At 38.1% G+C, this 25863-nt stretch overlaps 1 protein-coding gene across 1 annotated transcript in view; it reads left to right on the forward strand.

The window, feature by feature from the left end:
- Positions 1 to 25863, forward strand: part of LOC115897583 (cytosolic carboxypeptidase 4-like) — a 174436-nt gene that overhangs the window by 11408 nt on the left and 137165 nt on the right. The window lies entirely within an intron of this gene.

Here is a 25863-nt window from a genome sequence, read left to right on the forward strand (position 1 = left end):
GGACATTATATCCTATAAGAAAAAGAGAATACAAGATAAACGGAAAATATTGAAGGAAAAAAATTCAAAATCTACAAATGGAAAATGTATTTTTAATAAAAAAATTAGTATCAAAGAAGCAAAAAAGAATTTAGACAACCATAAAATATAGCAATATTAAAATTGTTAAATGAAAGAGATAAAATGAGAATTACAAAGAAATACTAAACAAAACCAAAAACTTCAAAGAGATAAAATGAAAATGACTTAAATAAGAATGATGTAAGAAAAATGAAATAATTCATTTTTTAAGAAAAAATTTAAGTGTTAAACAGCCGAGAATAGACTAGCTTCAAAAGATAAGCACCAAAGATAGATAAATTAAAAAGGTTAAAATTATGAAGATGATAAATTACAAAAAGATGAAAAGCAGAAGATGATAAATTACAAAAAGATGAAAAGCATAAATTCCAAATGATGAAATATGTTAAACTATGTTAAAGGAAAGCAAGTACAAACTACAGACCATAAAAATAATATTTCAGTACACACACACACACACACACACACACACACACACACAGAGAGAGAGAGAGAGAGAGAGAGAGAGAGAGAGAGAGAGAGAGAGAGAGAGAGAGATAAGACACCTATGTGTTCTTCACAGGTGAGCTCCTCCCAGCTTAGCAGTTGCTGGATTTCATTTTATTTAATTTTTTTATGGTGATTGTTTGAGGGCAGAGAATGTTGGGCAGAGAGCAGGGTTTCTTCTCTTTCTCTGTGGTGACTGATTGGCCTTTAAGCACATGGGAAAATGGGATGCCAAGTCCTTCACTAAGAAACTCGATCAGACCTTGGAAAGCAATTAGCCTTCTGAGCTCTCAAGCTTGAAAGGCCCCAAAGCAGTGTTCACCCCTGGTCAAACAGAACTCAGCTGGCTCTTGCTATGTGCTCCTTTAACGGCAGAGAACAGCTCTGGGACATCAGTGAATGGCTCCTCCCTGCTTGAGCAGCCAAGGATTTTACTAGCAAGCTTTCTCAGCCTAAATGGATGAAAAACAGTTATGCAAGGCATCTTGAGGGACATGATCCCATTTTGACATTTCTCATCCAAATTGACTCTTTTCCGAATCTCTCCTTCGCTGAAATTGTCTGAGGTCCAGTAGAGAATGAAAGAGCCCTGGATCTAGAGTCATAAGATTCGTTGGGAATTCTGGCTTTTCTCCTGCCCTAGTCAGTTTTCTCTTCTGTTAGAAGAGGAAGACAATATGCTCCCTGTTGACCATTCTGGAAAAGGTCTCAGAAGCCCAAGGCAATATTCAAGCTCAGGGATTAAGTATTATAGTTTCTTCAATTTTAAATGCTTACACCTCCAAATCAGGGGCTTTATCCAGATCTCTGGTTTAAAGGTTAATGTGATCTCAGTCACTGAGTATCGTCCTGGCCTGGACACACACTATTTCCAGCTCATAGCTGGTTGCTTTGGGTTCCCAAATGGCAGGCCAGCTTCTTCTTAATGACACTGGCATTTATCATCATTACCATTATTTATTATGACTAAAATTACCTTTTTATTTATATAGCATCTTTCATCATGGAGCTCAAGGCACTTTGTAAATCACTTGGATTACCCAAACAATTTTGGCTGAAAGGGACTTGGAAATCGTAGTGTTATTCTACTGAAGGAAAAATCCACAGGTCATAGCACAACATTTTATGAAAAAAACTTGAGACTGCCTGAATGTATAATGTCTCATCATAAAAGAGCTTAAAAGTCTCAGTGCCTGAGCCCTCCTTAGAACATACCTAACACATGGTTTATCTAATTTCTGCTTGAACTAGTTCTGTGATTGACATTTTACTTCAGGGCATGCCTACTCTGTTGTGTATAATCAGGTGGATTTATGTCTTACTGTGTTTTCATCTTTGTCCTGTGAGCTTCACCCATTTTAATCATTCCTCCCTTAGGATATCCCATGGATAAAATCTAATCCCCCTCATCCATGCCTGAACTTCCCCATGTGAAGTTCTCTCCAACCTTTATGCGGTTCACCTAAATCTTCTGTATATGGTATTTTTTCTGATGTTCTCATCTTTGCGATTTTCTCTGAGTATATTCTTATTAATAGGCTCCTTTTTGTGACACTGTGGTCTTTTGTCCTTTGTAATGTATTTTAACAGTTTTGGGGAAAGAGGTTTTTTTTGGTTACATGGATAAGTCATTTTAGTGGTAATTTCTGGGATTTTTGTGCACCCATCACCCGAGCAGTGTACATTGTATCCAATATGTAGTCTTTTATTCCTCACCCCCCAACCCTTCCACGACAAGTCTCCAAAGTCCAGTATATCGTTCTCATGCCTTCGTGTCCTCATAGCTTAGCTCCCACTTACAAATGAAAACTTACGATATTTGGTTTTCAATTCCTGAGTTACTTCACTTAGAATAATAGTCTCCAACTCCATCGAAGTTACTGCAGAGTCCATTATTTCATTCCATTTTATTCCATGGTGAGATATCTATATCTATATATCTATATCTATATCTATATCTATCTATCTATCTATCTATCTATCTATCTATCTATCTATCTATCTATCTATCTATACATATATATATATATCACATTTTCTTTATCAACTCATTGGTTGATGGCACTTAGATTGGTTCCATATCTCTGCAGTTGTGAATTGTGCTGCTGTAAACATGCATGTTCAAGTGTCTTTTTCATATAATGACTTCTTTTCCTTTGGGTAGATATCCAGTAGTGGGATTACTGGATCGAATGGTAGTTCTACTTTTATTTCTTTAAGGAATCTCCATACTGTTTTTTCATAGTGGTTGTACGAGTTTACATTCCTATCAGCAGTGTAAAAGTGATCTCTTTGCACCACATCCATGCTAACATCTATTACATTTTGAATTTTTAATTATGGTAATTATTGCAGGAGTAAGGTGGTATCTCATTGTGGTTTTAATTTGCATTTCCCTGATAATTAGTGATGTTGAGTATTTTTTTTCATATGTTTCTTGGCTACTTGTATATCTTTTGAGAACTGTCTATTCATGTCCTTTGCCCACTTTTTGATAGGAGTTTTGTTCTTGCTATTTTGTTTGAGTTCCTTGTAGATTTTGGATATTAGTCCTTTGTTGGATGCATAGTTTGCAAGGATTTTTCTCCCACTCTGGGTTGTCTGTTTACTCTGCTGATTATTTCTTTTGCTGTGCAGGAGCTTTTTAGTTTAATTAGGTCTCATCTATTTTGTTGTTGCTACATTTGCTTTTGGGTTCTTAGTCATGAATTCTTTGCCTAAGCCAGTGCCTAGAAGAGTTTTTACAATATTATCTTCTGGAATTTTTATGGTTTCAGGTCTTAGATTTAAGTCTTTGACCCATCTTGAGTTGATTTTTGTATAAGGTGAGAGATGAGGATCTAGTTTCATTCTATACATGTGGCTTGCCACTTACCCCAGCACCATTTGTTGAATAGCATGTCCTTTTCTCACTTTATGCTTTTGTGTGCTTTGTCAAAGATCACTTGGTTGTTAAGTATTGGCTTTATTTCTGGGTTTTCTATTTTGTTCCATTGGTCTACATGCGTATTTTTATGCTAGCACCATGCTGTTTTGGTAACTATAGCCTTATAGTATAATTGAAGTCAGGTAAAAAGATGCCTCCAGATTTGTTCATTTTTCTTAGTACTGCTTTGGTTATGCGGGCTCTTTTTCGTTTGTTTGTTTCATATGAATTTTAGGATTGTTTTTTCTAGTTATTTGAAGAATGATGATGGTATTTTAATGGGAATTACATTTACTCTGTAGACTGCTTTTGGCAGCATGGTTATTTTCACAATATTGACTCTACCTATCCATGAGCATGGGATGTGTTTCCATTTGTTTGTGTCACCTATGATTTTTTTTTTTTTTTTCAGCAGTGTTTTGTTTTCCTAGTAGAGGTATTTCACCTCCTTGGTTAAGTGTATTTCTAGGTTATTTGTTTATTTATTTATTTTTACAGCTGTTGCAAAAGTGACTGAGTTCTTGATTTGATTCTCAGCTCGGTTGCTGTTGGTGTATAGCCGTGCTACTGATTTGTGTATATTGATTTTGTATCCTGAAACTTTACTGAATTCATTTATTAGATGTGAGAGCTATTTGGATGAGTCTTTAGGGTTTTCTAGGTATACAATCATACCATTGGCAAACAGTGACAGTTTGACTTCCTATTTACTGATTTGGATGCCCTTTATTTCTTGTCTGATTGCTGTGGCTGGGACTTCCAGTACTATGTTCAATAGATGTGATTAATGTGGACTGTGTGTTGTCTGATCAGCAAAGAGGCAATCCTTGCATAAAGATTAGAGAACCAAAACCTGAACTTGGCACTTAAACTACAAAGCTTTACTTCTCTCTCACAAATAAAAATGGACCTTATGGAGCTTGCAATAATGAGTAAAAGTAGACCAGTTTCCTTTTGTGGTGATGGTGATGGAGCTTCTGAGAGTGGCTGATAGCTTTTGGTAAGAGTGGCCAGTGGAATAAAGGCATGATTTCCCAGCAAAATTTAGGGAGTCCTGCCAAGCCAAGGATCTCTTAGCAACTTGTCTGAAGAGGAAAAGAAAATACAAATATGAAAGGTTATGTTAATTTCAAAAACAAACAAACAAACATTTTGTCATCTTTCTGGCCTGGAAGTTTGTGTTGAATTGGGCTGAGTTCTAAGTAAATCAGGACTGATCCAGCGGTTCCTTGACACTTAAAAGTCTTCCCAAGGTGGGGTAAAAAAAGAATGGGCACCCAACAGATTTTGTTAGAACAGAAGTGATAATTGGTGGCTGGATTAGAGTGGTGAGTGGGGTGAAGACAGGTGATTCCTGAACTGCATCAAAGGTAGAAATGATGTATAACGAGCACGGGGTGAGGGAGAAGAAATTCAAGGATGATTCCCAACCTTTTTATCTTGGTTGTTGGGCGGTAGTGACAAAATAATTTTTATAAAGTCAACACACAGTCTAACATTTTATTTACAGGAGAACCAGGGCATATTGATTCTTAGAGTATATACAACTCTAAAAACTTGATTATCTTTTTCCAAGGCCATTGTGGAACAGAAGCAAACAGCAATAAAGAGCAAAGACTCCACTATAAGTAAATACACCAAGGTATTAAAACATAATAGCTGAATGCACTAGAGGAAACAAATCAAACTATAAAAATCAGATAAAAAATCTTGACCATTTAAACAATCTGGGACCATTTAAAGTTAGTGCCAGTAGTGTTTACTCCACTGTGGGTTGTGAAGACTTTAAAATAAGAGCACTCACAGAATCTATCTAAAAAATTATTCAGCACCTTTTATGGACCAAGAAAGAAGCTAGTTCTTTTACATATATTGTCTTATTTAATCATCACTATAGCCCAACAAATGTAGGTCTTCTATGCAATTTCTAGATAAGAAAACTGGAGCACACAGGGGTTCAGTTTTGAGTGCAGTTTAAACAGCTGGTGTTACAGAACCAGGAACTTAAGTCTATCCTACATTACTTTGCTGTAGTTATTTAAGGGAATTAGAATGTAAGAACCTTAACATGTTCTTGCAGGGCAGATTCTTGTATATTATTTAGTCCCAGTCATTCAAATGATAAAGAAACAGACTAAAGAAATAAATGAGTTATCCACAATTACATAGCTAGTTCAAGGTGGAACTGGTATAAGAAATCGTCTAGGTAATGAAAACAAACACACACACACACACACACACACACACACACACACACACCCATGCCCAAGGTTGTATGACTAGCTTGTGGGAGAGCTAACTTCAAATCCCTGTTTGTTTTGGTCTATCAGGTCTTCCCAACCTTGGATGGAGATTAATAAAGTCTCAGCCCCATCACCTGGTTGGTTCTGAAATTCGTCTTGCTGACTCAGACCTTCATATCCAGGGTGCCTGGAAGAAGCCATGGCGCAACTTTGCCCAGATTTCTGTCATTCTTGCCCAGGATGAATGAATTGGTTCATCCTCGCTTCCTAGCTTGGCTTGATCCTGGATACTCTACCTTGACTTTCCAGCTTTCTCTACTAGAGAATGCCATGTCCTTCCCTGTCACTGCCAGCTTTTGGCTGCAAACACTACGCAGCTGACTGTGATTATTTATTGTCATGGGGCTTCTGTTCCACGACCCGCTTTCACTCAACTCTCCAGGATCACCAGGGGCTTAGACTGCCACCTCTGGGCTGGACCATGCCTTTTCCTTCCCATTTTGACCTCAGCTCTACTTTTGAATGTATTTAAAGTCCTTTGATATAATAACATGCAGCAGTGGTCCTCAGACTTTTGGATTTCACAGATCTGTTGAATTTAAATAAACAGAGGAGTGATTAGTAAGTATGTCACTTTTTATTTGAACAAGTAAGAATGGAAGATACTCTCTGAGACCCCAAAGAATTGACTGGGGAAAGTTTCAGTCTCATTTGTTTCTTGAGCTGCTGCCTTTTCTACATGGGATCATGCAGATAACCCAGGAGCAAGTGATGCTGGGCCTGTAGATCATGGCAATGAGCATACTTGCCATGTTCACTATAATCCATGCTGCTGATACCCATGAAGGCTTCTCTGTGGACAGGAAGAAGTGTGTAGTCAATGAGTATGTTAGTTATTCTCACTGTTAATCATCTTGTTCCAGGAACAGAGAAAATTCTGGAACAGGAAAAGGTGCCTGAAAAATGGGCCCTTAAGGGAAAGAAGCAATGCGCCTGAGCCTTAAATTGGGAATACTCAGGTCTAACCAGGGGGTCCCTGTAGGTCACAGAGGAAAGACAGCATCTGCCCTATGGAGGAGGCCAGAGGAGACAAGTAGCCTCTTGAGAATGAGAACAGCTATACTAATAATCAGTTTTAATTTTTTTGAGTAGTTATCTGTTGCTATATCATTGACCATTTAAGGGTTAATCAGTCTTCCAGTCTTGTTTCAGCTATGCTACTGGGCTTTAAAGAAAGTGCCTGTGCCTAAGATTGGTGAAGGGGAAAAGTGGCACTATTACTTAATGAAATTCCTAAGGGAACAGTGGGAACAGTACAATGGCTAATACATTTTAAGAGTTGTACTCAGTAAAATGAGAACATTTAAGAAAATAAAATACATTTGTTTTCTAATTATAAAAATGATACATGATACAGCCAAGATAATAGGTGTTTCAAAAATAAGACTTAATAAAAGGAATTAGTACAAATCGAATACAAGGTTCATGCAAGTGGTAGAAGTCTAAGTTCAAAAGAAGATGCAAAAACAAACAAACAAACAAACAAACAAACAAACAAACAAAGAAAACCCAGGAGATTAAGAACTGCAGAGGCAGCTACCAGAACTGCAGAGGCAGCTACCGCCTGTAATAATGGAGGATGCAAATGGAAGAGGAGGAGTTACCAGAACCTAGCAGGTTGAGGGGCTCCATGAGGCTGGTGTTTGGAACTCTGTGAAGGGACACTGATCTGGATAGGGCTTCAGTGCACAGCAGGCACAGCCTAGAGGGTGAAGGAGTCTAGAGTGGCCTGTATCCAAATAGCAAATAACCATTTGGTTCTTCCTGCTGCTAATGCCTTTGATGGAGTGCAGCAATGTTGGTTCTGTGGGAGCTGAAGGAGTAGGGATTGACACATTTGATGGCAGTTGCTCTGGCCTTGTTAACTGGAACTGGGAAACAGAAAGGGTGTGTTTTTCTTTCTCAACTTGCCTTCCTATCTTTCTCTAGGGCTTCTCATTGGCAGAACCTACTGTCAACTGTCAAGGGCATCTGAGCACTGTAGACTGCAGAGTTTTAGCAACAGGTGAAAATAAGTGCAAAATATCTATTTACGGAGTACTCAACATGCCCTAGTATGGTTCTTAGCACCGTGTCTATGTGACTTCATTGTTTTCAAAAACAAAATGATTTTATTGTTTCCAGTGGAAACAATAACACATCATTATTATAAACAATTCAATATGTATAGAAAAAGCTTAAGGAAGAAATTTAAAGGCACCTAAATTCACAACTATTGCATTGTATAATTCCAAAGGGCATCATTTACATTATAATCTATTATAATTACATAGTACCTCTGGAATTTTGTAACATAGAGGGTGTTCCTGAGTCAAGCTGCCCAGAGAAAAACATTATTAGCAAGTTGAAGGAGATATTTTAGCCATTTGTCTATAAATTGACAGCTTTAGGTACATCAGCTAAATCTAAGTATGTTTCTATTTTAACTTTCATAAGATAATATTCTATTTTAATTTTCATTGGATAATATATTTTGAAGTATAATTTATAAACTAACCACATCTTCCTATCGCAAAAATACAAATTAAATGATCAGTTTTAAAAATAAGCATCTTTTAGTATAGATGGGGCCATAATTAATGTAAACAATTCCTCATTATAAACTGTAGAGAGATAAATCTTTTGTTTATTCTTAGCGATTTTTTTCTGGTTATTTTTTTTTTTTTTTGGTTGTTTCAGTTTTATTTTATTATTATACTTTATGTTCTAGGTTACATGTGTACAACATACAGGTTTATTACATATGTATACATGTACCATGTTGGTGTGCTGTACCCGTTAACTCATCATTTACATTAGGTATATCTCCTAATGCTATCCCCGCCCCCCGACTCCACAACAGGCCCCAGTATGTGATGTTCCCCTTCCTGTGTCCAAGTGATCTCATTGTTCAATTCCCACCTATGAGTGAGAACATGTGGTGTTTGGTTTTCTGTTCTTGTGATAGTTTGCTGAGAATGATGGTTTCCAGCTGCATCCATGTCCCTACAAAGGACACAAACTCATCCTTTTTTATGGCTGCATAATATTCCGTGGTGTATATGTGCCACATTTTCTTAATCCAGTCTGTCACTGATGGACATTTGGGTTGATTCGAAATCTTTGCTATTGTGAATAGTGCCGCAATAAACATACGTGTGCATGTGTCTTTACAGCAGCATGATTTATAATCCTTTGGGTATACACCCAGTAATGGGATGGCTGGGTCAAGTGGTATTTCTGGTTCTAGATCCTTGAGGAATCGTCACACTGTTTTCCACAATGGTTGAACTAGTTTACAGTCCCACCAACAGTGTAAAAGTGTTCCTATTTATCCACATCCTCTCCAGCACCTGTTGTTTCCTGACTTTTTAATGATTGCCATTCTAACTGGTGTGAGATGGTATCTCATTGTGGTTTTGATTTGCATTTCTCTGATGGCGAGTGATGATGAGCATTGTTTCATGTGTCTGTTGGCTGCATAAATGTCTTCTTTTGAGAAGTATCTGTTCATATCATTTGGCCACTTTTTGATGGGGTTGTTTGTTTTTTCTTGTAAATTTGTTTGAGTTCTTTATAGATTCTGGATATTAGCCCTTTGTCAGATGAGTAGATTGCAAAAATTTTCACCCATTCTGTAGGCTGCCTGTTCACTCTGATGGTAGTTTCTTTTGCTTTGCAGAAGCTCTTTAGTTTAATCAGATCCCATTTGTCAATTTTGGCTTTTGTTGCCATTGCTTTTGGTGTTTTAGACATAAAGTCCTTGCCCATGCCTATGTCCTGTATGGTATTGCCTAGGTTTTCTTTTAGGGTTTTTATGGTTTTTGGTCTAACATTTAAGTCTCTAATCCATCTTGGATTAATTTTTGTGTAAGAGTAAGGAAGGGATCCAGTTTCAGCTTTCTACATATGGCTAGCCAGTTTTCCCAGCACCATTTATTAAATGGGAAATCCTTTCCACATTTCTTGTTTTTGTCAGATTTGTCAAAGATCAGATGGTTGTAGATGTGTGGTATCATTTCTGAGGGCTCTGTTCTGCTCCATTGGTCTATATCTCTGTTTGGTACCAGTACCATGCTGCTTTGGTTACTGCAGCCTTGTAGTATAGTTTGAAGTCCAATAATGTTATGCCTCCAGCTTTGTTCTTTTGACTTAGGATTGTCTTGGCAATGCGGGCTCTTTTTTGGCTCCATATGAACTTTAAAGCAGTTCTTTCCAATTCTGTGAAGAAACTCATTGGTAGCTTAATGGGGATGGCATTGAATCTAAAAATTACCTTGAGCAGTATGGCCATTTTCAAAATATTGATTCTTCCTATCCATGAGCATGGAATGTTCTTCCATTTGTTTGTGTCCTCTTTTATTTCACTGAGCAGTGGTTTGTAGTTCTCCTTGAAGAGGTCCTTCACATCCTTTTTAAGTTGGATTCCTAGGTATTTTATTCTCTTTGAAGCAATTGTGAATGGGAGTTCATTCATGATTTGACTCTCTGTTTGTCTGTTATTGGTGTATAAGAATGCTTATGATTTTTGCACATTGATTTTGTATCCTGAGACTTTGCTGAAGTTGCTTATTAGCTTAAGGAGATTTTGGGCTGAGGTGATGGGGTTTTCTAAATATACAATCATATCATCTGCAAACAGGGATAATTTGACTTCTTCTTTTCCTAAGTGAATACCCCTTATTTCTTTCTCTTGTCTGATTGCCCTGGCCAGAACTTCCAATACTATGTTGAATAGGAGTGGTGAGAGAGGGCATCCCTGTCTTGTGTCAGTTTTCAAAGGGAATGCTTCCAGTTTTTGCCCCTTCAGTATGATATTGGCTGTGGGTTTGTCATGAATAGCTCTTATTATTTTGAGATGTGTTCCAACAATACCGAATTTATTGAGAATTTTTAGCATGAAGAGCTGTTGAATTTTGTCAAAGGCCTTTTCTGCATCTATTGAGGTAATCATGTGGTTTTTGTCTTTGGTTCTGTTTATATGCTGGATTATGGTTATTGATTTTCGTATGTTGAACCAACCTTGCATCCCAGGGATGAAGCCCACTTGATCATGGTGGATAAGCTTTTTGATGTGCTGCTGGATTCGGTTTGCCAGTATTTTATTGAGGATTTTTGCATCGATATTCATCAGGGATATTGGTCTAAAATTATTTTTTTGTTGTGTCTCTGCCAGGCTTTTGTATTAGGATGATGTTGGCCTCATAAAATGAGTTAGGGAGGATTCCCTCTTTTTCAATTGATTGGAATAGTTTCCGAAGGAATGGTACCAGCTCCTCTTTGTACCTCTGGTAGAATTTGGCTTTGAATCTGTCTGGTCCTGGACATTTTTTTGGTTGGTAGGCTATGAATTATTGCCTCAATTTCAGAACCTGTTATTGGTTTATTCAGGGATTCCACTTCTTCCTGATTTAGTCTTGGGAGAGTGTATGTGTCCAGGAATTTATCCATTTCTTCTAAGTTTTCTAGTTTATTTGAGTAGAGGTGTTTATGGTATTCTCTGATGGTAGTTTGTATTTCTGTGGGGTCCATGGTAATATCCCCTTTATCATTTTTTATTGCGTCTATTTGATTCTTCTCTCTTTTCTTCTTTATTAGTCTTGCTAATGGTGTATCAATTTTGTTGATCTTTTCAAAAAACCAGCTCCTGGACTCATTGATTTTTTGGAGGGTTTTTTAGTGTCTCTATGTTCTTCAGTTCTGCTCTGATCTTAGTTATTTCTTGCCTTCTGCTAGCTTTTGAATGTGTTTGCTCTTGCTTCTCTAGTTTTTTTAATTGTGATGCTAGGGTGTCAATTTTAGATCTTTCCTGCTTTCTCTTGTGGGCATTTAGTGCTGTAAATATCCCTCTACACACTGCTTTAAATGTGTCCCAGAGATTCTGGTATATTGTATCTTTGTTCTCATTGGTTTCAAAGAACATCTTTATTTCTGTCTTCTTTTTGTTATGTACTCAGTAGTCATTCAGGAGCAGGTTGTTCAGTTTCCATGTAGTTGAGCGGTTTTGATTGAGTTTCTTAGTCCTGAGTTCTAGTTTGATTGCACTGTGGTCTGAGAGACAGTCTGTTATAATTTCTGTTCTTTTACATTTGCTGAGGAGTGCTTTACTTCCAACTATGTGATCAATTTTGGAATAAGTGTGATGTGGTGCTGAGAAGAATGTATATTCTGTTGATTTGGGGTGGTGAGTTCTGTAGATGTCTATTAGGTCTGCTTGGTGCAGAGATGAGTTCAATTCCTGGATATCCTTGTTAACCTTCTGTCTTGTTGTTCTGTCTAATGTTGACAGTAGGGTGTTAAAGTCTCCTATTATTATTGTGTGGGAGTCTAAGTCTCTTCATAGGTCTCTAAGGACTTGCTTTATGAATCTGGGTGCTCCTGTATTGGGTGCATATATATTTAGGATAGTTAGCTCTTCCTGTTGAATTGATCCCTTTACCATTATGTAATGGCCTCCTCTGTCTCTTTTGATCTCTGTTGGTTTAAATCTGTTTTATCAGGGACTAGGATTGCAACCCCTGCCTTTTTTTGTTTTCCATTTGCTTGGTAGCTCTTCCTCCATCCCTTTATTTTGAGCCTATGTGTGTCTCTGCATGTGAGATGGGTCTCCTGAATACAGCAAACTAATGGGTCTTGACTCTTTATCCAATTTGCCAGTCTGTGTCTTTTAATTGGACCATTTAGCCCTTTTACATTTAGGGTTAATATTGTCATGTGTGAACTAGATCCTGTCATTATGATGTTAGCTGGTTATTTTGCTCGCTAGTTGATGCAGTTTCTTCCTAGCATTGATGGTCTTTACATTTTGGCATGTTTTTGCAATGGCTGGTATCGGTTGTTCCTTTCCATGTTTAGTGCTTCCTTCAGGATCTCTTGTAGGGCAGGCCTGGTGGTGACAAAATCTCTAAGCATTTGCCTGTCTGTAAAGGATTTTGTTTCTCCTTCACTTATGAAACTTAGTTTGGCTGGATATGAAATTCTGGGTTGAAAATTCTTTTCTTTAAGAATGTTGAATATTGGCCCCCACTCTCTTCTGGCTTGTAGAGCTTCTGCCAAGAGATCTGCTATTAGTCTGATGGGCTTCCCTTTGTGGGTAACCCGACGTTTCTCTCTGGCTGCCCTTAACATTTTTTCCTTCATTTCAACTTTGGTGAATCTGACAGTTATGTGTGTTGGAGTTGCTCTTCTCGAGGAGCATCTTTGTGGCGTTCTCTGTATTTCGTGAATTTGAATGTTGGCCTGCCTTGTTAGGTTGGGGAAATTCTTCTGGATAATATCCTGCAGAGTGTTTTCCAACTTGGTTCCATTCTCCCTGTCACTTTCAGGTATACCAATTAGACGTAGATTTTGTCTTTTCACATAATCCCATATTTCTTGTAGGCTTTGTTCATTTCTTTTTACTCTTTTTTCTCTAAACTTCTTTTCTCACTTCATTTCATTCATTTGATCTTCAATTACTGATACTCTTTCTTCCAGTTGATCGAGTCAGTTACTGATGCTTGTGCATTTGTCATATAGTTCTCATGTCATGGTTTTCATCTCTATGAGGTTGTTTATGGACTTCTCTGCGTTAGGGTATTCTAGTTATCCATTTGTCAAATCTTTTTTCAATGTTTTTAGTTTCTTTGTACTGGGTTTGTATTTCCTCCCTTAACTCTGAGAAGTTTGATCAACTGAAGTCTTCTTCTCTCAACTCGTCAAAGTCATTCTCTGTCCAGCTTTGTTCCATTGCTGTCGAGGAGCTGTGTTCCTTTGGAGGGGGAAAGGCATTCTGATTTTTTGAATTTCCAGCTTTTCTACACTGCTTTTTCCCCATCTTTGTGGTTTTATCTACCTTTGTTCTTTGATGATGGTGACGTACAGATGGGTTTTTGGTGTGGATGTCCTTTCTGTTTGTTAGTTTTCCTTCTAACAGTCGGGACCCTCAGCTGTAGGTCTGTTGGAGTTTGCTTGAGGTCCACTCCAGTCCCTGTTTGCCTGGGTGTCAGCAACAGAGGCTGCAGAAAAGAGAATTTTGCTGAACAGCAAATGTTGCTGTCTGATTGTTGCTCTGGAAGCTTTGTCTCAGAGGTGTACCCGGTCGTGTGAGGTGTGAGGTGTCAGTTTGCACCTAGTGGGGGATGTCTCCCAGTTAAGCTACTCAGGGGTCAGGGACCCACTTGAGCAGGCAGTCTGTCTATTCTCAGATCTCAACTTCTGTGCTGGGAGAATCACTACTCTCTTCAAATCTGTCATACAGGGACATTTACATCTGCAGAGGTTTCTGTTGCTTTTTGTTTGGTATGCCCTGTCCCTAGAGTTGGAGTCTACAGAGGCAGGCAGGCCTCCTTGAGCTGCAGTGGTCTCCACCCAGTTGGAGCTTCCCTGCTGCTTTGTTTACCTACTTAAGCCTCAGCAATGGTGGGCGCCCCTCCCCCAGCCTCGCTGCCACCTTGCAATTAGATCTCAGACTGCTGTGCTAGCAATGAGGGAGGCTCTGTGGGCATGGGACACTCCAAGCCAGGCGTGGGATATAATCTCCTGGTGTGTCGTTTGCTAAGACCCTTGGTAAAGCACAGTATTAGGGTGGGAATGACCTGATTTTCCAGGTGTTGTGTGTCATGGTTTCCCTTGGCTAGGATAAGGACTTTCCTTCCCCCTTGCACTTCCCAGGTGAGGTGATGCCTTGCCCGGCTTTGGCTCTCACTTATTGGGTTGCACCCACTGTCCTGTACCAACTGTCCAACACTCCCCAGCAAGATGAACCCAGTACCTCAGTTGGAAATGCAGAAATCACCCGTCTTCTGTGTCGCTCATGCTGGGAGCTGGAGGCTGGAGCTGTTCCTATTCGGCCATCTTGGGCGCCCCCCTCTCTGGTTATTTTCTTAAGATAAAGTTTTAAAGTACTCAGTTGAGTCAGATGTTATGCGTATTTTATATTTGATACATATTGTTGCCAGATTACCCTCCTTAGAAAATTCACAGTTTATATTCCTTGTACTAATGGATAAAAGTGACTGTTCCTCATATCCTTGTTAACACTACACATTATCAACCTTTTCATTTTTTTGTCAATCTGATTGGATAAAGTTATGATTTTTAATTTTTTTATATTTATAACTTCTAATTATTACAACTACCTGAAAAAGTAAATAGTTTAATTTCATTTTGCAGACCAAAAAATAAAACTGAGGCAAAAGGAGATTGAGTGACATACTCAAGGTCAGTCCCATGTCTAATAAGTTTCAGAGTCAGAAATTAAACTCAGGTTCATCTGGTTGCAAATCTCTTGTTCTTTTCATTAGGGCTATACAGCCCCACTATGTCAAAGCTTCTAGACAATCATGCTGGTGTCTTTCCTCTTGAATGTTTCCAGCATAGAACTTGGGAAGTGGTAAGTGCACAATATATGTTTTGTAAGTCTAGTTCTGAGTATACCTAATCTTTCTAAAGTCTCTGAAAATGTGGCCCTCCAGGTAAGGTCATTCCAGAACAGAAGGACTCTAAAATGTTTTACTGTAGGTCAGATAGGAAGATAAAGTTTGTGTACTACTCATTGAAGTTATGATTTTGTTGTACTTGTGGGCATAACAATCACTTAGCATTTTTAATTTCCTTTTTCTCCTTTTAGTCATCATTTACTGTCTTGAAAGAATTACTGAAGACATACTGGGGAGCCTTGTTTTATGTCTGGGCATTCTCCAACAGGCTAAGGTTGAATAAGCATGGGGTCCGTGGATCCTTCCAAGCTGGATTTATTTTGGGACTCTTGGATCATGTGGGGGAATGATTCCCTTTCCCATGATTCACTGGTCCATGTTTGGCTTCTGAAATGCACATTCCCTGTATGCCTATGGGTGTGAGTTTTGCAGTGCTCACCCTCAAAGCTAGGACAAAGGACCAGGACTCCTCTGCAGGAGGGAGAAGGAGTGACAGGAAGAAGCAGGGCAGACCCGCAAAGGCAGAGGGAAACTGGCTGTCACAGGGTGAGCTCCCAGAAGGTGTTTCTGTCTCTCTTTCTCTCCCTGTCTCTATCTCTGCTTCTCAATATTTTTCAATCTGTAACTCATCAAGGCATTGCATCCCCTCTGAAAGCTTACATGATCACAAGCTGAAGAACCTGTAGGAGAAAGTTCTATATGTTCTGTGGCCTCTGGGAAATGAATAATTCTGTTGATATTTTCTGTAGAAATGATGCTAATGAAAAGATGGGGGAGTAATATTCCCCTGACTACCTTGTGAATTCTCATTCCAAGGTTTCAGCTGCAAACTTCTCCTTTCAGGCATAGGCCAGGGCAATTCGAAGCTCCTGCTGTAACATCTCTCTGTGAAATGTTTGCTATCCGAAAAATCACAATCTCTTAGCAGTTAAAGCTTAACCTCTACCAGTCATCTGTTCCTTCCACATGGAACTCAACTGCTCTTCCTGGGAGCTGACAAAGGAGCTTAAACTTGCAATCATGTTTAATTCCTGAGTTTCATTTCTCACATTTTAATTTAGATTGCTTTGCTATTTTGTACTGTTTGAAACAGAGCAGAATTATTGGTGGATGGAAATTTTTGCTTTATTTGGTTTTTAGACAAATTTAAGAATTTTGAGACATGAAGCAGAGATTGAATGTTTGGATGAAAATGTCAATCTGGGTTCTGGTTCTACCCTGTTTATTCATCTCTGTGTCAAGATGCTCTAAGGGGAGATGGGCAAAAGAGTTTTTAATCTTCCTTTGTGTTATTTTCCTTATATTTAAAAATGGGGAAAATTGTTATTCTGATTCAGAAGGGGTCTGAGGAACTATAATTTTTCCTCACTTTCTCCTGCCCTCACTGGGAAAAAAGTAGGGGTGGCGGTCTCAGCCATTTTGAATGCGAAGATACTCTCCTAGACAAAAAAAAAAAAAAAAAAAAAAAAAAAAAAAAAAAAGGAACATTATAGGAATAGTCTAATCTCACAGCTTTTGTTTACAACTTTATAAGATGAAAGACACATATTTAAATTTTAAAAAATATGCAGAAGTAACTGTTTTCTGTCTTAAATTCCTGCCTGACAAATTCCTGTCAGTAATTCCCAAATCATCGTCTGTAGGGAATTTGCAGGGCATCCACAATGCGTCTTCAGACAAGTGGAAGGAGGTGGAGAGACCCATGAAGAACATGGCACTTGGTGCAACCGTCCAAACCTCTGTCCGTAAACCACAGACGTAGTATGGACTCAGAGAGCACTGAGGGCCCTGGTTCTAGCGGGCAACACACTCAATCTTGCTGATGAACTTGTTCATAGAGATCAAAATGGAAATTATTTGCTCTGGAAACTCTTAAGGTCCTGCTGCTAAGTCATTTGCATAGTGTTAAATGATGCATAGTGCTGGGGCTGGGTTCTGGGAGTGTGTTCCCAAGGGCTTCCTCACTTACACCCCATTCCCACCACCGCCTGCATACACAGAAGGCGTCAGGAGCTTGAGGACTCCATTTGCCTTCCTCAGACATTGCAGTTTTGAATAAATATTACTATTTATTATTCCCGAATTTAGAGTTATTAATTATATCAGCATAAACCTAATTTATGCCGTCATAAACAGCGATAATAAATGCTGCCAAATTCTAATACCCAGCTCTTGCCAACTGTGCCTGTAGTTGATGGGTTTCCCCCCGTCACTTCCCAGAAGCATTAAATCAAAAATGATTCAGTGTAACAGAATCATTGATCAAGTTGGGGCTGAGGCTCCTCGGGAAATGCATTTGTTTTGTTCAATGCTTTGCTCTTTCATTGGCTGGGCAGCTTCTGATTCTGTCTGCATTCCAGTGTTTCTCCTTTCCTTCCTCCCCTCCTCTGGTCCTCCTATAGGAGGAAGAAATCCGGGCAGGGATGCAGGGATAGAGGGAGGCAGATAAGCATCTATTCTTTTATTCTAAATTTAGACATCTCTCTTTTAGACATCTCTCTTCTTAGCATCCCCATTTCTAACATTTTATTTCAACATAAACTTAGAAGTCTTTATAAAGCAAACCCTTGGGTATAATATAGATGTGTTATTTCTCAATTTCCATCACATCTATCATGTATTTAGGGATGAATGTTATACATGGCTTCCTAAAATACATGAAAGTCTATAATGGGAAAATAGGAAGCATAGCCCTGACAACCCCCGCCAAAACTGAGGAAGCTTTTCCTTTTGGTATTTACTCTCAGGGGTGATCTGATTTTGCAGAGGAAGAGGAAAAGCCTGTCCCTGTGTTATCAGAACTATAATGCAATCTTATTGCTTTTCTCGAGGAGAAACAATTTTTACTTCTCTTTCATTCTCCCTGGCTTTTGCTTTGTTTTCATCTGTGATGATTGTAGTGATGATGTAGTATAAAAAAATTCCCACAAGACAGTCAGAAGAAGACCCACTTTAGGTCAAAATTAGCTTCTTTATAGCTGTGTGGCTTTGGACAATATACTTAACTTCTCTACCCCTGTTTGCTCTGCTTTTTAAGGGAGTAGTAAGCCCTAACCACTGCACCTCACTTGATTAATATCACAATCAAGTGCCATAGTACTTCAAAACTATTAAGTACTGAACAAAGGTAATCGTTCCTTTTATTGTGTTCTGATGCCTAAATTTCAATGGTAGGGCATTTACACTCTTCTCAATGGCCAGGCCAAGCAGTCTTAATAATCTTTTTCCTGCTTTTCATTTTTTAGTTTTGCAAAGAGATATAGGATAAGCCATGGTAATAAGCTAGAAATTCTAAATTTTGCAGAGGAAGAGACAAGGTCAAATAAATAAATATGTATACATATTTCATATAGAGAGATCTTGTTAAAGTTTTGGTTATCCTTTTGGTTTTAAAATTATGGGGCAAGTATAGAACTGAATAGATTGTACAAAAAAATCAGCAACAGAGGAAGCTTGGAACTGGGGAGTTCAGCTAACGCCTTTTTTCCTCATGCTTACTCATCAAATAGATTTAACTGGCACCTTGGAATGGACAAAAACCCTGGCTTCTTGCCTTCAGAAGCTAGCCTATCATCAGCCTCCATCAAGGCATCTCCAAGAGCTTTTCAGGGTGTCTATAATGAGCAGCATCTGTGGTCCATGGAGCCTGTCTTCCCCAGCCTGGGGACTGCCTCCCTGGGGTGGGTACCCAAGCCCCAAGATCACAGAAGCCCAGTTTCCTGGAAAAGTACACCCTATCAGGAACTAGAAGGAATTGTACCTCGAAGGCTGGCATTGGAAAATTGCCTGAGAGCCTTCTGCTCCCTGTTCTGGATTATTCTGCCTGGCAGTCCAGAGTTTATAAGCAGGAAAGTCAAAGGCAGCACATACACTTTAATAATGCAGATCCACCTCCTTGCCCCAGTTTCCAGGTTGCTTTTTCCTTGGCGATTCGTCCCTCTGAGCCACCTAGCCCTTTTGGATTATTAGCCTTACTCCTCCATTGCCCAGCTTTCATCTTGCAAATATGCTCCCATACATCTTCACTCCACAGAAAATGCTTTCTTCTCTATTTCCAGCTTCTTTCTGTCCCCCACCCTTTCCCCTGGTCCAATAACTAATGACCAGGGAGATAAATAAGAAACATAACTATTTTTGCCCATTTTTTTTTTGTTACTCTGCAGAGTTATATATATATATATGGAAACAATACATATGGAAACAAATCTTATTACTAAACTAATTACAATAAATAAAAAATAACTGAGAGTGGAGCTTAAAGGAGGGGACATAGCAGGGGAGTGATTACAGCAGGATTTTAAAATTTTAATTTACTAGTGCCAGTCTCTGCCACTCTGTTCATACCCTGCTTAGGAGATTGTGTCTAATTAGGGATTGGTTGCTATTGCTCTTTGAAAATACCCACTCCTAGCTGACTTATCCCTTAGGTCTTAAAAGGGGAAATTTGGCCCAAGGAATCCCTTGAAAAATCTCTTCGTCAGCAGCCCAATGTTGGAAAACAGCAGTATTTAGCATGTTAAGTTGCATCATCATTGAAGCTTGGGAATTGCAAATAATTACTTGGCATTTTTCCCTCTGTAGATAATATTCTCTTAACTAGTCTACACAGACATGCATTCACCCCATCATCTGTGGATCTCCAAGTCGAGGACACAATACACCCTTTTGTAGAATACGCTGGTGCTGACCAATCTTAGAGTTAAACTATTTTTCTTTATAGCCAATCTAATTTTATCCAAAAGCAATTTATGTCCATTTGTTTTTACATGGCCACAGAGGAAGTGTGGAATACTTATTTCTTTTTCATTAATCATGACTATTATCCTATTTCTGATAGTCATCTTTCCAAGTTCTTTTGGTATTTGAGTTGCTTGTCTTTCTTTTTGATCCTAAACCTTGTATGTGCAGTGTTTAGTCCCAACACACAGTGTTTTAACTCTAATTGTCAGTGTTTGGTTTCCTTAACTTTCTCCAAATTGCTCTTGAGTGTGGAAGGATGAGATCGTGCAGCATAGTGGCTTTCCAATGCCTCTTAACATCTTTCTTCAACACCATCCTTAAACTTCAAATGCATTTTTTTTTTTTTTTTTAGAAGCAAAACTGCAAGTTTATTTTGGTCACCTAAGGTGTGGGGAAGAGGTCTGTCGGCCTCCGGCAAAGAAGGCCGACAGAGTCCCCCGGTGGGGCTCTCGGACGGAGTTCCTGCAGTCCTGACATCCTGACAGGAGTGGAGGACTGAGGAAGGCCGCCCAAATGCATTTATTAATTCATGTGGCCGTGTGGCCTTCTAAGTTGCTCTAAACAAGTGGCCTTGTCATCTACACATTTGAAATATAGGACAAATACAAAATTTAGACACAGTTACTATAACACTTCTTCCCTCAACCACTGCCATCACCACCATCTCTACTATCACCACCACCATCAATGACATTACAAGAAAATGGCAAATATTGAATGAGCACTTAACACATGCTTGACAATGCTAAACACTTTACATACATTGTCTTTTAATTCTCACACAACCCTCTGTGGTAAATATTAATAATATCTTGACTTTACTAATGAAAAAAGTAATATTTTAAGAGCAAAATAAGTATCCCAGGGCATTCAGAACACAGATAGTATTTGAATAAAAAGAATATTCAATTCAGTATTCTTTGTTCTTGTTTTGATTCTAGATCCTGCCCACTTACCACTACATTATATATGAAATCAGAAGTTATAGAATTCTGTAATGTTAGAGGTGAAAGGCACCTTACATTTCAACAAACCAGCCCCACCCTTTCTTTATAGAAGATAAAAATAAAAGATGCTCAGTAAGGTGACAGTAGGTTCTTAAATCTCCACAATGTTAGAATTGAATTTGAAGTCCAGGCCTAAAATTTTCCCCACTGAATCTCCATTACAAGCAAGGATAACATATTTGCAACCTAGGCAGACATTTATATAAACTACTATGCATAATATTATGACATTTGGGAATGTAAAGTAAAGATAAGTTCTTCATTAAGACATTAAGATAGATAATGCAGGATTGAATGGTAGTTCTATTTTTAGTTCCTTGTGAAAAATACATGCTGTTTTCCATAGAGATGACAGTTTACATTCCTACCAACAGTCTGTAAGTGGTCCCTTTTCTCTGTTTCCTCACCAACATCTGTTTTCTAAAAATCTTTTTAATAGTAGCCATTTTGACTGGTATAAGATATTATCTCATTGTGGTTTTAATTTGCATTTTTCTGATAATTAGTGGTGTTGGGTATTTTTTAGATGCTTTTGCCCATTTGTATATCTTCTTTTGAAAAGTGTCTATTCATATCCTTTGTCCACTTTTTAATGGAGTTATTTATTTATTTTGTTGAGTTGTTTGAGTTCCTTGTAAATTCTGGATATTAGTCCCTTTTTGGATGGACAGTTTGAAAATATTTTTTTCCCATTCTGCAGGTTGTCTGTTGATTATTTCTTTCACTGGGCAGAAGCTTTTTGGTTTACTTTTGCCATTTACAATTCACAGTAGCAAAGATGTGGAATCAACCTAAGTGTCCATCAATGGATGATTGAATGAATAAAATATGATATAAATACACGATGAAATACTATTCAACCATATAAAAGAATTAAATCATGTTATTTGCAGCAACATTAATGGAACTGGAGGCCATTATCTTAAGTGAAAAAAACTCAGAAATGGAAAGACATATACTGTACATTCTCACTTATACGTGGGAGCTAAATAATGTATACACATGAACATAGAGTATGGAATGAAAGACACTGGAGACTCAATAAGAAGGTGAGGAGGAGGTGGGTGATGAGAAATTACTTAATGGGTACATTGTACATTATTCAGGTGATGGATGCACTAGAAACCCAGACTTCATCATTTTGCAATATATTCATATAACCAAATTGCACTTGTACCCCTTAAATTTATATAAAAAAGAGAGAATGCAAAAAGCTCTGCATGGAGATGGTTAAAATATCAGAAATATTTTAGCCTGTCTAATATAGCTTTCCAGAGGCAGTTGAAAGTCTGAGGGTGCTTTAAAAGGGGAGGCAGAAGACCTTTGGAAGAAGAGTGATAGTATCTCCAGACCAGCATTTCCTAATGGCTTCTGCAGGACGCTAGCAGGTTGGTGCTAATAGATGTTTCACACAAGAGGGTGCTATGGCTTGAAAAGTTCAAAAAATTTTGGGTAAACAAGTTTTCTTTTAATTGTAGAAATGTTCAGTGCCATTAAAATATTACATGCAAGGGGAGTCTCCAAGATGGGAAAAAATATATGCCATTTCCTGAACTTACTCGATCAGGGTCACATTTGTTGAAGTACACCTAAACTGTCTAGAGGAACATTAACAATCACTCAACTTGGGCAATGTTTCTCCAGGCTTTTAACTGAGATGCAGACATAAAATTAAGCCACTTAAAAAGAAGCACATTAGCATCGTGGCTAAGAACACTTAGAATGGAGCTGTATTGCTTGAGTTTGCCACTTATTAGCTGTGTGACCTTGGACAAGAAACTTGTCATAGGTTGGGTTATTTATAACACAGTCTCCAAGATGGAGACTTGCTGTAGGAAATTAATTGTGTTGTGTTCTTGGAGATAACACCTATGAGAGCATAAGGGAAGCTGGATTGGGCATAGAGTACAGTTGAATTTTGATGCAATTGCTATTACAAAGGCTTCAGATGATCAGCGGGTACCTCTAAAGCTGGGATGCCTCTTTACCCAATGGCCTTTCAATGTCTGGAATTAAGACAAATGGACTGAGCCTTTACTTTGTACTCCCCACGAATGATCAGTTCTTGAGTATGGGCTTCCCCTAGGGAGGGGATACAACCACAGGGAAAGAAGATCCCTTTGGCTGAGGGCAATTCCTAGGGGAAGTACTCAGTTGTGAGCCTCAGCAGCCAAAATGAGCTGAGGAATGAGTTCCTTGGTCCTAACGGTACTCTGAGGGATACACCACAGTATCTGCTGTGCTTCAGTTTCCTCATCTGTAAAATGGGGATAATAGCAAGTAATGACCTTTTTAATAAGGTCATTATAAGTTAAGTGAGTTACTATATAATATGCCTGATACTTAATAGTGCTCTTATACATGTTAAAGTAAATAACACTTATAAGAACAGTTATTATACTTTAACACTTATAAAAATCACTATTAAATAAACTAAATAGTGTATTTAGCTAATATACTATACACTAAATAGTGTATTTAGCATGAAGCCTTAAGTTCATTCAATGACTTAATCATATTGCTAACTTATTTTTAGTTCATAGTCAAATAAAGCATCTAAGTTTTTTTGATATTAATTGTCATTAACCTGAATGTTTCCTGGTACATCACTTTGTAGTTGATCTAAATGGATCAAGTCTTGAAACCATGCTTATCCCAATTTCATCCAATTAGATTCCATTCTTTTGAGACCACTTTGGATCTTTAATCTGTCATCCATTTCATACACTAAGTAGAGCTCTTATAAATGTTATGATTATTCACATTTATAGTTAAGACAATGAAAACTGAAAAAACAAAGAAAATATATCCTTCATTCCTAGTCTATTAAAAACAAATGCCTATATGTCATAGTATTTTCACATGACTTTTTTTTTCATAGCTTTTTCTTAGCCTTGGACAAAGAGGTTATTACTGCATTTTCTACTATGTTCTTTCCCTAATAATGTAGATATCTCTGTGCTAAGAATGGTCCACTCTTTCAGAAGGCACCCCCTTGGACAGTTCATGTATTTGATAAACAAACAAACAAACAAACAAAGTTCAGTCCAGGCCAAGATCTAATTTGAGTAGAGATGACTAAATATTGACTCATTTCTAAGAAGTTGATTTGTGATTTTGACGTGACCTAAAGGGAACTGTATTCATGGAAGAGATGGCCTATTCCAATATAATGTCAAGAGATTTGATGCTAGCATAGCTGAGATCAATTTTTCTTTTATTTTCCTAAGTGCAGCGCTAAATGAAAATGTCCAAAGATTTCCAATGTCAGGGCAAAAAATTCGAGTGTTTATGAGTCCTCATCAGGCTGGGCTTCTCTCTAGAAGGAGACTGCAGCACATTAGTACCTGTCATTTGTGATAGTAACTGTGGAAACTCAGCCAGCAAGACTCCTTTCAACAGTAATCAGGGCCCTTGAAGTCCATCTGATCTCATGTGGGGAACACTTTTTTATAAAAAAATGTAATTCAATATCTAGCTATTAATCTAACCATCTTGAGTGTTCTAATTGCATTATTGAGTGTTCTAATTCAGTGGATTTGGTCACTGAGAGACTGAGCCATAATGCATGTAATGTAATGGATATCATCTGAAACAACAAGTTGTTCTCCTTGGCTAGGTTATTTAAAGGCATTGAATAACGTAAAATAGATTATATATCCATAATAGTATTCAGAATCATTTTGTTCAACCTAGTTTTTCATTGTGTGGAAAAAGAAATAGGCTTAGAGATTCCATGCTATGTAAAAAGTTTACCCAGTTTCCTGGCATAGATAAGATCAAGTCAAAAGACAATGGACTTTTCCATTCCAGTGATATGCAATTTCTCTTGGACAAAGATCTTATCCCTGTTATTCCACAGAGGAAGACAGTGTGAGCTCTATATGAATATATTTCTGTGACTTAATCATACAACCATGGAATCTTGGAGAACTTAACATCTAGTCCAGTTTTTCAACTTGCACTTAAAATTCCTTTATAGCATTCATGACACGTGGCCAAACAGCCTGTGCTCTAGCATCTCTATAGTGTGTGAACTTATTTCCTCTCATGCAAACTTATTTCATTTTTGGTGGTCCTCTTAGAAAATCATTTCTTAAACCATGTTAATATGTTTCCTCTCAAAGCTTCTATCCTTTCTGCCACATAGAATAAGTGGAATTGCTCTTCTTTGGACTTTCACACAACTGAAGACTGCACTCATATCACTCCTATATGTTTTCCTTTCTCCAGAGTAAGAATCTGTAGTTTCTTTAATCACTTGTCTTGGGATGTATTTTTGGATCCTTCCATCATCTTTATTGTTATCTGAATTACCTCACTCATTAATCCAATAAATGTTCTTTGAACATATCCTAAGTAAGAAACATTGGTAAACCTGTGGATGTAACATTGAACAGAGCAAGCTGTTTACAGTAGAGAGGTGGAAACAGACAATTCAAAATAGTATCATACAGTGTTAGACATCGTCTGATGACTGTTAGCCATACAGATGTCCAGAGAAAGGGGGCCTAATTTGGTCCTGAGGTCTGGGACAACTTCCTGTAGCATCTACATTGAAAGCTGAAGGAAGGGTTAGCCAGCAGCAAAGAGTGTGTAAGCAGTAGAAGCAGGGAGGTGTCAGAGCATGCCAGTCTACATGGGAGACCGGCATGTTCAGACCCCAGGAATATCTAGGTTTTTATTATGATGGAATTCCCAGATGACCACCATTATTATTCTGAAAACCCAACTGCTATTCATGAAGCCTGAAGCATGAAGTCTTAAGCTCTTTTGATGGCCTAATCTTATTGCTAACTCATTTTCAGCTTATTGTCAAAGCCTCTAATTTATTTTTTATATTAATTGCCATTAACCTGAAGGTTTCTTGCTGTATCAGTCCATAATTGATTTAGATGGATCAAGTCTTGAATCCCACTCTT

Source organism: Rhinopithecus roxellana, chromosome 5, assembly GCF_007565055.1.
Source record: "Rhinopithecus roxellana isolate Shanxi Qingling chromosome 5, ASM756505v1, whole genome shotgun sequence".
Taxonomy (NCBI): Eukaryota; Metazoa; Chordata; class Mammalia; order Primates; family Cercopithecidae; genus Rhinopithecus; species Rhinopithecus roxellana.